The sequence below is a fragment of the Canis lupus genome, chromosome 22 (genome assembly GCF_048164855.1).
Source record: "Canis lupus baileyi chromosome 22, mCanLup2.hap1, whole genome shotgun sequence".
Classification (NCBI taxonomy): Eukaryota; Metazoa; Chordata; class Mammalia; order Carnivora; family Canidae; genus Canis; species Canis lupus.
The window spans coordinates 14,956,155-14,967,896 of record NC_132859.1 but is presented as its reverse complement, the minus strand read 5'-3'; positions in this window follow the sequence as shown (position 1 = coordinate 14,967,896).

Here is an 11,742-nt window from a genome sequence, read left to right as displayed (position 1 = left end):
GAGTTTTTTTAAGAGGGTGGTTTTCAACTTTTTAAAAACCACACCAACACATCTGAGAAGCACATTCCCATCAGCAACAATGGGCTCTCCCAGAGTGGTTTTCAAAGTGTGTGTGTGTATAAACCAGGCAGGGAGGAGAGTTAGAAAAAACTGCCCAGATGAAAATCTCAGTTAAAAGCTTTTGGAACAGGCGCCTGGGTGGCTCAGTCCATTAAGTGTCTGCCTCCGCCTCAGGTCATGAGAGTCCCATGTAGGGCTTCTTGCTCAGCAGGGAGTCTGCTTCTCATTCGCCCTTCCCCCAACTTGTGCGTGCAGGTGCGCTCTCTCTGTCTCTCAAATAAATAAATAAAATCTTAAAAAAAATAAAAGAGAGAGAGAGATAATAGCTGTTGGAACTATTTTAGTGCAGATGAAATGTTCTATGCCATTTGAATTTTTCCTAGCTTTGAAGGAGCTACCTACTAACTAAATTTATGAGGACTTATATAAAAAAATCCAACTAAATTATTTGTACCAAAATTGTATCTTATAAAATAATCAGAATTCTTGCCAGACCACCTAGAGGATAACTTTGTAAATCCAAAAAATATATAGTATAGAATGAGTTTTGTATGGCTGGTATAATACAATTGTCATTTAACTCTTTAGTGGTGATTCTTAGACCTTCCTTGTAAATTAACATCTGCTATACTAACTCCTGCTCTGCTTTTTCTACCTTTATAGAAATTATATATTTATAATAGAAATCTATTAATCACTGCTTGCTTCCTATATATGAGACTTTGCCTCTACCATATATATGGTAGAAAGAATTTGAATACAAGTAAGTGTCCTGTCTTCAGAGACAGCAGTGTCTGTTAGGGAATGTTCAATTCACAACAGATTTGTGAAGTGTAATGTAATGAACCTTCTAAGAGACACATACCGCCTGGGAAGTAGAAGGGACAAACCACATTCACTTGTAGCATATACAGTACGTGATTACAAGAATCATCTCTTGTGTGGGTTATTTCTATTTTATTTAACACATATTTTCTGTTTTATTTTATTTATTCCATTTCTGTTTTATTTAACAATAAGTGGTATGTATGTGCTCCATAGCATTTCTGGGTAGAGAAATGCCCTGTGTCTTCTTGAAGTAAGTTGTTTACATTGCTTCTACTTTCTCGCCTGCCTGCCTTGTCTTCAGTTCCATCTCCACTTCACATACTCTCATATTTGCCTCCTCGTAACTTTCTCTATAGGGCAAGGGGAGAAGGAGCCCTGCCCACTGACAAAAGACCCACCTAAGGAAGAAAATAACATTTAAAATAATTTATTTCTTGAAGGGTATAGATCTGTGCTATCCAACAATGTAGCCACTTAGCCACATGTGGCTGCTTACATTTAAATTTTAATTAATTAAAATTTAAAATTCAGTCCCTTAGTCACATTAGCCACATTATACGTTCTCAATAGTCATATGGGGATAATGGCTTCATACTGGACATCCCAGAACAAAACATTTCCATCATGGAAGAAAGTTCTGTTGGACAGTGCTGGTATAGATAATCTTGTTTTTAAGGCCTGCTCTACCAGAATTTAGGAATCATGGAGGCCTCAGTTATATAAAATTTAAGTGACCTTCCACTTTCCTTTTAAAGATGATCTTTGGAGGGCACCCCGGGCAGATCAGTGGTTTAACACCGCCTTCAGCCCAGGGTATGGTCCTGGAGACCAGAGATGAGTCCCACGTCAGGCTTCCTGCATGGAGCCTGCTTCTCCCTCTGCCTGTGTCTGTGCGTCTCTCTCTCTCTCATTCTTTCTCTCTCTTTCTCTCTGTGTGTGTCTCTCATGAATAAATAAATAGAATCTTAAAAAAAAAAAAAGATTATCTTTGGAAACTAGAATGTTGAACATAAGCCTTATTTTACTAATTAAATCTTGTCCTTGACAAAGAGAATCAACACATTTTTAACTGGTCAATTCACTACACTTAGGGGAAAAAATTAACCCAAACACAAAGATCCAAAATTGTATTGAAACACTTTAGTTTAAAAAAGGATTGTTGGCGTGGTTTCCTGTTCTTTACATTTTTTAGGAATTACTTATATTTTCAAAATACCTTCCTATTTGGAACTATAAATTCATGTAGCTGCTTTTGTTATCCTTGGTAGATTTATATCAGTGGTTCTCAACCAGGTAATGATTTTGCCCTGCAGGAGACATTTGGCAATGTCAGGAGACATTTGTGGTTGTCACAGCTGGTAGGAGTGCTGGGATCTCTTGAGTAGGGGCTGTGGATGCTGCTAAACATCCTACAAGGCACAGGACAACCTCCCACAATAAGGAATTATCAAGTAAAAAATGTCAATAGCACTGAGGTTGACAAACCCTGATTAACAGTAATTTATATACACTTTTATAATATTTTTGAGAAGTTAGAATTCCCTATTAGAAACTTGCTAAAATATGGTCAATAGTGATAATAAAACTTATGTAACACTTACTAGGTACCAAATTATCCTTTAAGAGCTTTACATGTATTAACTCATTTAATCTTAACAAAGCACCACCCGCTTTTTAAAGATTTTATTTAAAGATACTGTTAACACCAAGTCTCGGTGAAGATGTGGAGACCTGGAACTCTCATACATTGCTGCCAGGAATGAAAAGTGAAACAACCAGACCATAAGGCAGTATTGTAAAAAGTTAAATATATGTCTGCCCTCTGACCCAGTAATTTTGCTTCTAGGTTTTACCCAAGAGCAATGAAAACTTATGTCCACAAAAAGACATCGATGAATATTCAAAGCTGCGTTTTTTGTATTTATGATAGCCAAAACTGGAAGCAAACCAAATGTCCATCAACAAAAGAATAATGGTATATTCATAGAATGGAATTCTTCTCAGCAGCAAAAAAAAAAAAAAAAAAAAAAAAAGGAACAAACATAATACATGCAACAACGTGAATGAGTCTCCAAACATTATGTAGAGCAAAAGAATCCGGACACAAAAGAGTACCTTGCTGTATGATTCTGTTTATATGAAGTTCAAAAACAGGCAAAATTAATCTACAGAAATCAGAATGGTTGTCTCTCATTGGGGATATTGACTGCAAAACAGCACAAGAAAGCGGGATCCCTGGGTGGCACAGCGGTTTAGCGCCTGCCTTTGGCCTGGGGCGGGATCCTGGAGACTCAGGATCGAATCCCACGTCGGGCTCCCGAGGGCTCCCGAATCCCACGTCGGGCTCCCGGTGCATGGAGCCTGCTTCTTCCTGTGCGTGTGTCTCTGCCTCTCTCTCTCTGTGTGACTATCATAAATAAATAAAAAATTAAAAAAAAAAAAAGAGCACAAGAAAGCTTCCAGCAGCCTTGGAAATGTTGCATATATTAATTTGGATGATGGTTATATGAATACATGCATTTGTCAAAACTCATCAATCTGTACAGTTTATTCTGTGTAAAATAAACCTAATTAAAAAAAAAAGACAGGTGGATATTATTATTTGAGACCACAACCAATACTATTTCATATTTGCCACTAAGTGGAAAATACAAGAAAATGCATTAATGGTTGTTCCATTTGTCTTAATGTTCAACTCTTCAAGAAAGCACTCAAATCAAAATAATTGTGTTTCTGATCTTGTTCTGGTCCCCTGTGGAGGTAATCTGAGAAAGCTCCTTGGAGTTCATTAAAAGTGTTTCATTTTCAAGAAGTTTATCAAAATGCAGAAGAAATCAGCAATGGAAGAGGTGATTTTTTAAAAGGGAAAATGTTTTGTTCAACCCAACTCTCTTCTAAAACATTTTCCAGAGTTTTTAAGTGTGCAACGTCTTAGAGCTGCCGTCAGTCATAAGGTGGAAATTTTAGTGTACCCTGCAGTTCCTCACTGAAATCTGAACACACTGAACAGCACCACCTCAGACTCTAACAATAGGCTTAGAACTTAAAGATAATAGATATGGACTAGGGTCATTTCCATACCTTCTGCTTTAAAAAGCCCTCGATGTACTTGAGGCTCTAGTGCTCGGTTTCTGCTGGACAGATGGCCTGGAACTGAGGTCTTGTGAGTGAGCACACAGACCCCTTGATAAAGCTTAGGAGTGCTCAAGCCCTCCCACCTCCACTGCAGCCCTGCTATTAGGTCCTTAGGTGGATGCAAAGTAAAAGGAAGTCCTGGTGCAGCTCTCACCTACAGCTCTCACACCTGCAACTAACTACAAAAATGCCCCAGATCCTTCCAGCTCAGCTCAGACCACCCCTCCACCAGCTCCACACACATCGACCAAATGGAAGGGTGCCCAAGTACTCCCCACGGGACCTCCCACAACTCAGTGGTCAGGCGGGTCTAGTAGTCTCAGCTCCAACATCCTGCATGGCCACTCCAGGCCAGCACCCCTCCCTGCTCCAACTCTCAGGGACTGGCCACCATCACTGAGTTAAGCCATCAATCTCATCTTGCCCTTCATCCCTATTAGGTTTGAAAACGCAAGAAACCCAGACTTACCATGTCACTTCACATTCTCTCAAATGTAACCCCAAGTAATTCTTTACATTCCCTTTTATTGCCTCCTCTCCTACTCCTTCCAACTTCTGAAACTTCCTCTATGTCCTCTGGTAGTTACGCTAACAAAATTTCCACCATCCTCATCATTCTCTGAAAGTTCCCTTCACTTTTTTTTTTATATTATAGTTGACATACAATGTTACATTAGCTTGGAGTGTACAACAGTTATTCGACAAGTCTCTACATTATACTATGCTCACAAGTGTGGCTACCATCTGTCACCAAACAATGGTATCACAGACTATATTCCCTGTGCCACACCTTTTATCCCCATGATTTATTGATTAGGCAACTGGAAGCCCATATCTGCCATTCCTCTTCACCAATTTTGCCCAGCACTTCACCCTAGTCCTCTCTGGCCACCACCAGTTTGTCCTTTATATTTATAAGAGTTTGTTTCTGCTTTTTGTTTCTTTGTTTATTCATTCATTTTATTTTTTAGATTTCACATACAAGTGAAATCATATAGTATCTGTCTTTCTCTTTCTGACTTACTTCACCTAAGATAATACCCTCTAGGTCCATCCATGTTGTCACAAATGGCAAAATCTCATTCCTTTTTATGGCCAAGTACTATTCTACTGTATATAAATACTACATCTTCCTTATCCATTTGTCTATTGATGGACACTTCAGTTGCTTCTCTATCTTGGCTATTGTAAATAATACTGCAATAAACATAGGAGTGCACTGTATCTTTTTGAGTTAGTGTTTTCATATTCTTTGGGTAAATACTCAGCAGTGGAATTGCTATCATAGGGTAATTCTATTTTTAATTTCTTGAGGAACCTCCAAACTTTTCCACAGTAGCTGTACCAATTTATATTCCCACCAACAGTGCATGAGGGGTCCTTTTTTTCTACATTCTTAACACAACTTACTTCTCTTTTTTATTCCAGCTATTCTGACAGGTATAAGTTGATATCTCATTGTGTGTATCTCATTTTTTATTTGTATTTCCTTGATGACTAGTGATATTGAGCATCTTTTCATGTGTCTGTTTACCATCTGTGTCTTCTTTGGGAAAATGTCTATTCAGGTCCTTTGCACATTTGTTTAATCAGATTATTTCTCAGTGTTGAGTTGTGTAAGTTCTTATACATTTTGAATATTAACCCTTACTGGATATATCATTTGCAAATATCTTCTCCTATTTAGTAAGTTGTCTTTTTGTTTTGTTGATGGTTTTCTTTGCTATGCAAAAGCTTTTTATTTTGGTGTGTGTAGTCCCAATAGTTCATTTTTGCTTTTGTTTTCCTTCCCTGAGGAGGCATATCTAGAAAAATGTTGCTATGGCTGATGTCAAAAAATTACTGCCTATGTTTTTTTCTAAGAGTTTTATAGTTTCAGGTCTCACAATTAGGTCTGTAATCCATCTTGAATTTATTTTTGCATATGGTGTAAGAAAGTGATCCGGTTTCATTCTTTGGCAGGTAGCTGTACAGTTTTCCTAGTACCCTTTATTGAGGAGACTGTCTTTTCCTAATTGTGTATTCTTAAAAATATATATGTTTTATTTTTTTATTTGAAAGAGACAGAGAGAGTACAAGCTGGGGGTAGGGCAGAGGGAGAGGGAGAAGCAGGCTCCTAGCTGAGCATGGAGCCTGATGTGGGGCTCCATCCCAGAACCCCAAGATTATGACATAAGCTGAAGTCAGATGCTCAACCCACTGAGCAACCCAGGTGCCCCTCTAATTGTATATTCTTGCCTCCATTGTCAAAGATTAATTGACCATATGATCATGGGTTCATTCCTGGGCTCTATTCTGTTCTGTTAATCTGTGTATCTGTTTTTGTGCCAATACCATACTGTTTTGATTATTGCAGCTTTGTAGTATACCTGAAATCCAGCATTGTGATACCTCCAGCTTTGTTTTTCTTTCTTAAGATTGCTTTAGCTATTCAGTCTTTGTGTTTTCATACACATTTTGCTGTTATTTGTTCTAGTTCATGAAAAGTGCCCTTTAAAAATGCTTTTGGTATTTTGATAGGGATTGCACTGAATCTGTAGGTTACTTTGGGTAGTATGGGCATTTTAGCAATATTGATTCTTCCAGTCTGTGAGCATGGAACATGTTTCCATTTGTGTTGTCTTCAATTTTCTTTCATCAATGTCTTATAGTTTTCAGAGTACCGATCTTTCACCTCCTTGGTTAAGTTTATTCCTAGGTATTTTATCCTTTTTGGTGCAATTGTAAATTGAAGTATTCTCTTAATTTCTCTTTCAGTGTCACAAAAAAACCAATAATTGTCAGTTATTACTTCTTCGTTATAGAAATGGAACCAAATTCTGTGTATTAATCTTATGTTGCAACAAAGTTCCATTTATGAGTTCTTATAGTTGTTTCATGGCATCTTGAGGGTTTTTTATGTATAGTATCATGTTATCTGCAAACAGTGACAATTTACACTTGATCTTAGCCAAAAGGCCAAGAAGCGATAAACGGTGACAATTTAGCTTCTTCCTTAGCAATATGCCAATATGGACACCTTTTATTCTTTCCTGTTTTTCTTTTTCTCTCTCTCTCTTTTTTTTTTTTTTTTTTTTTTTTTTTTGGTCTGATTGCTGTGAGTAGGACCAGTATTACATTGAATGAAAGTAGGAAGAGTGGAATCCTTGTCTTATTCCTGATCTTAAAGGAAAAGCTCTCAATTTCTCAGCATTGATATTAGCTGTGTGTTGCTTATATGGCCTTTATTACTTTGAGGTTCATTCCCTCTAAACCCAGTCTGTTGTTATCATGAATGGCAGTTGAATTTTGTCAAATGCTTTCCTGCATCTATTGAGATGATCATATGATATTTATCCTTCATTTTGTTAATGCAGTGTATCACATTGATTGCTTTGTGAATATTGAACTGTACTTGAGTCTCCCAAAATAAATCCCACTTGATGATGGTAGATGATCCTTTCAGTGTATTGTTAAATGAGGTTTGCAACGATTTTGTTAAGGATTTTTGCATATATGTTCATCAGAGATATTGGCTTATAATTTTCTTTTTTTAGTGTCTTTGCTATCAGGGTAATGCTGGCCTTATTAGAATCTATTTGGGAGCTTCCCTTCCTCTTGTATTTTTTGGAAAAATTTGAGGAGAAAAGGCATAGAATTTTCTTTTAGTATTTGGTTGAATTTACCTGTAAATCCATCTGGTCCTGGACTTTTGTTTGTTTGTCATTTTTTGATTACTGATTCAATTTTGTTACTTCTGGTTGGTCTGTTTCTTCTTGATTCAGGTTTGGAAGATTGTATGGTCCTAGAAATTTATCTATTTCTTCTTGTTGTCCAGTTTGTTGGCATATAATATATTACAGTAAGTAGTCTCTTATAAACTTTTGTGTTTCTGTGGTGTGAGTTATTACTTCTCTTATCATTTCTGATTTTATTTATATGATCCCTCTCTCTTTTTTTCTTGATAAGTCTGGCTAAAGATCTACTTATTTTATTTATCTTTTCAAAGAACCAGGTCTTGGTTTCATCCATCACTTTCTTATTCTTACTGAAAACTGTCTCTCCCCTGAGGACACTGCTTCTTCTTCAGCAACCTTCCTGCTCCTTCATACTACTGAAGTTGGCAATGTTCAAGATAACTTCATCACTTTCTGTTGCTGCCTTCTCCCTATAAACACCCAGCCCTGACTCTCAGGTCATTAGACCGACACTCACCACAGTCTTCTGTGGCCCCCGTCACTGTTCTTTGTTCTTTAAAGATGCTAGCCCCACTATCTGTCAATTTGTCCATCACTTCCTTTTTGAGTAATTCTTGGTGATTTCAATACTCACATGGATGATGCCTGTAGTACCCTAGTTTCTAAATCCCCTGACCTGCTCTCCTCCAGTGATCTTGTCTATCTGCCTTTCTCCCCTCCTTGGTCACTCACTCCAATGAGCAAAATTCCTCAGAAGAGTAGCTTAGGCTGCCAGCCTCCAATTTACCTCTTCCATTCTCTAGTGAACTGGCTCAGAAGGGTTTCTTCATAGCACACCATTGAAACTGCTCTTGTCCAGCTCCCTAGTGACCTCTAAATCTTTTTTGGAGGTCAAAAAATCTCCTCTAAATATTTTTTGAGTTTCAATATTTTATTAAAATGGCATATTTACCCAGTTAACCAAGAATACATTAGCTGTCTTTTCCTGGCAACCCCTCATCCCCAGAATCTGCAGACCAACATAAGAGCGACTTCAAATATCCTTAATCATGAAAACCAACAGAAATATTTCAAAGTGAAGTTTGCAGCTAAAAACTAGGCCCTGGAAAATTCTAAATTAAAAGAAATATGAAGCTTTCAAACAATTATTTTTATCTACCTAAGAATAAATGCCGATGTGCCATCCACCAGATGATACTGCTATGCTTTCTTTTTTTCCTTTATGCATAGTATTAACTTCATGTTAAGTAAAAGCAGCATTCTTACCCCCCCCCTTTTTTTTTTTAATTTTTATTTATTTATGATAGTCACACAGAGAGAAAGAGAAGCAGAGACACAGGCAGAGGGAGAAGCAGGCTCCATGCCCCGGGAGCCCGACGTGGGATTCGATCCCGGGTCTCCAGGATCGCGCCCTGGGCCAAAGGCAGGCGCCAAACCACTGCGCCACCCAGGGATCCCTCTTACCCCCCTTTTAATGTTCCTTTTCAGTGTCACAAAAAAACCAGTAAATAAAACTGTCAAAGTTAGTCAATTGTCAGTATTTACCATGCTTGACCTATCAAAAGCATCTGCCACAATTGATCCCTCTCTTCCCCAAAACCCCTTCTTCACTGGTTTCTAGGGTACCATTCTCTTCTGGCTTTCTTTCTACCCCCATCTGGACTTCTCACCCCTTTGACCTCAGATTTCTCTGCTCTCACCCCCAGAGTGGTACAGCCAGTCCTATGGCTTTAAATGCCTTTTACATACTGGATGACTCCGGTGAACACCTCCAGCCCAAGCTCTCCCACTTCCCCCACCTCAGGTTCCAGAGCCACAGATCCAGCAGCTACTTAATAAGATCCCCATCTGGATGTTTCATGGACAGTTCTAACGTAACAGTATAAGACTGAATTCTTGATCTTCTCCACAACCTATTCCTCGAGGTTATGGGACATTCATACTTACAGTTACTTAGGGCCCAAGCCTTGAGGTCAACCTTATCTTTTTTCTTTCTGCAACACCCTGCATTTACTGCAGAAGCAAACCCTCATTCTCCCTCCAGTGATGTCTCACCAGGGTCACTGCCTTAGCCTCCAAACTAATTTCTCTGTTTTTACCCTTGTCCCCTTTAGTCTGTGATCCTGCTTAAATATCCATCTGATTGTAGCAGTCCTCTGCTGAAAACCCCCAGTGGCCTCCCAGCTGAACTCAGCTGTCTGCTGTACCCCTTACCCCCCAGTTGAATGCAGCCACACGAGTCAGACCAGCAAAGAGCTACTCAGTCAAGGCACAGAATTCATGAGAAATAATAAGTCATTATTTTAGGTTACAAAGTTTTTGGGTCATTTGTAATACCACAATCTAATATATGGTATATTTTACTTGTTTATTAACAATCTCACCCACTAAAATGTAATCTCCTTAAAGACAGGGATTTTTGTCAGTTTTGTTTGCTGCTGTACACCCAGTGCCTCGTACAGTGCCACCTGCCCACGTGACATCTCCACATGGCTGTCTCATGGGGACCCCAACCCCCACATGTCCCAAACTGAACTCAAATCACTCCTCCTTTCAGGGTTTATATATCTGGGTGAATGGCATAACCATCTGTCCAGTTCCCTGGAGCCAAAGCCCTGGTGTCACCCCTTCCTTCTCCTCTTCCTCACCTTGCATCTCACTGTCTCCCATCCATTTTGCCTTCTGAATAGGTTGAGACTCTTCCTGCTTTGTTCCATCGCTATACCACCATATTGCTCCTTGGGCAGCCTCAGTTACCTCCTCCAGGCTGCGCATTCCCAGTCTCTTCACCACAGAGTAGCCAGTGGGATCTTTCTGAAAACACAAATATAACCATGTTATATGGCTTAACACTCTGATGGTCTCCCATTGTTCTTAGGACAGAGACCAAATCCTTAAGAGGATGGTTTGACTCCAAGCTGTCCCTGTAGCCTCATCTGGCACTACATATCTTCCCCCTTATTCACAGCACTTCCCTGGTCTTTGGCATTGAATAGGCGGCTTAAGATTCTCTCTCTCTCTCTCTCCCTATGCCCCCCACCCCCACCCTCATGCTCTCTTTCTCTCTCAATAAAGGAAGAAAGAGAAAGAAAAGAACAAACAAAACAAGAACTTGTTAGATGAAAGTGAAAGAAAATTGGCAAAATGCTAATAATGCCAAAAATAAAGTTGGCTGATGACTATGAGAAAGTTCATTTTGCTATTCTCTGTACTTTTATGTATGTTTGAGATTTTCCATAACAAAAAGATCTCTTAAAATGGTGTAATAAAATGGTGATTTTCAACTCCTGTATGATTTTTATACTTAGTCTTCTGAAAATACTTTGTATATCATTCCTTTCTAATTTTGCTAAGAAAACCTCAGTTGTCTCTAGAACTCTGTTGAAGAAAATCCAGCAGGACCACCCATTGGTCTTACTATTCAGTATTTCAACAGAAAAGACAAAGTGCTTGAAAAGTAATTCTTTGTGAGAAAGTTCTGTGACCACATTAAAATGGTAGTCTATAATTTATCTTGCTCCCTCTGTTCTCTGTTTAGTATTCAACAAATTTTAACCAATAAGGTATCCCTGACTTCTTCAAATTACTAAAATATAAAGTGTGGTCAACTGCTGTTGGAAGGATAAAGACCCTTTTGCTTTTCTTTCCTGTAGAGGGCTTCTACTAAAAGAAAAAAGTGAATCTTTACTATGGAAAGATTTAAGTCAGAAGTTGAAGAATAATCTGGCTTCTTTGGGTATCCTAATGTTAACCTATTAGTCTGCTTCAGAACTTACATTCAATGTACAAATTATCTTGTTTCTGAGATCACATCATATCAAGTTGTATTATTTCATGATTCTTCATCCTCAAATACATGTGCTATTGGGCCATGCAGAGAACTGTGGATTATAAAAGAGAGTCATGTTCTTACCAGAAACCATGCTTTACTATTTTCTTTATCCTAGGAGGTATTTTCAATATTAAAAAATTCTTAGAAAGAGAAACAAACCAAGCTTACCACATTACTAATTTAACCTAATTTTTTTATGTTCTTTGAGTT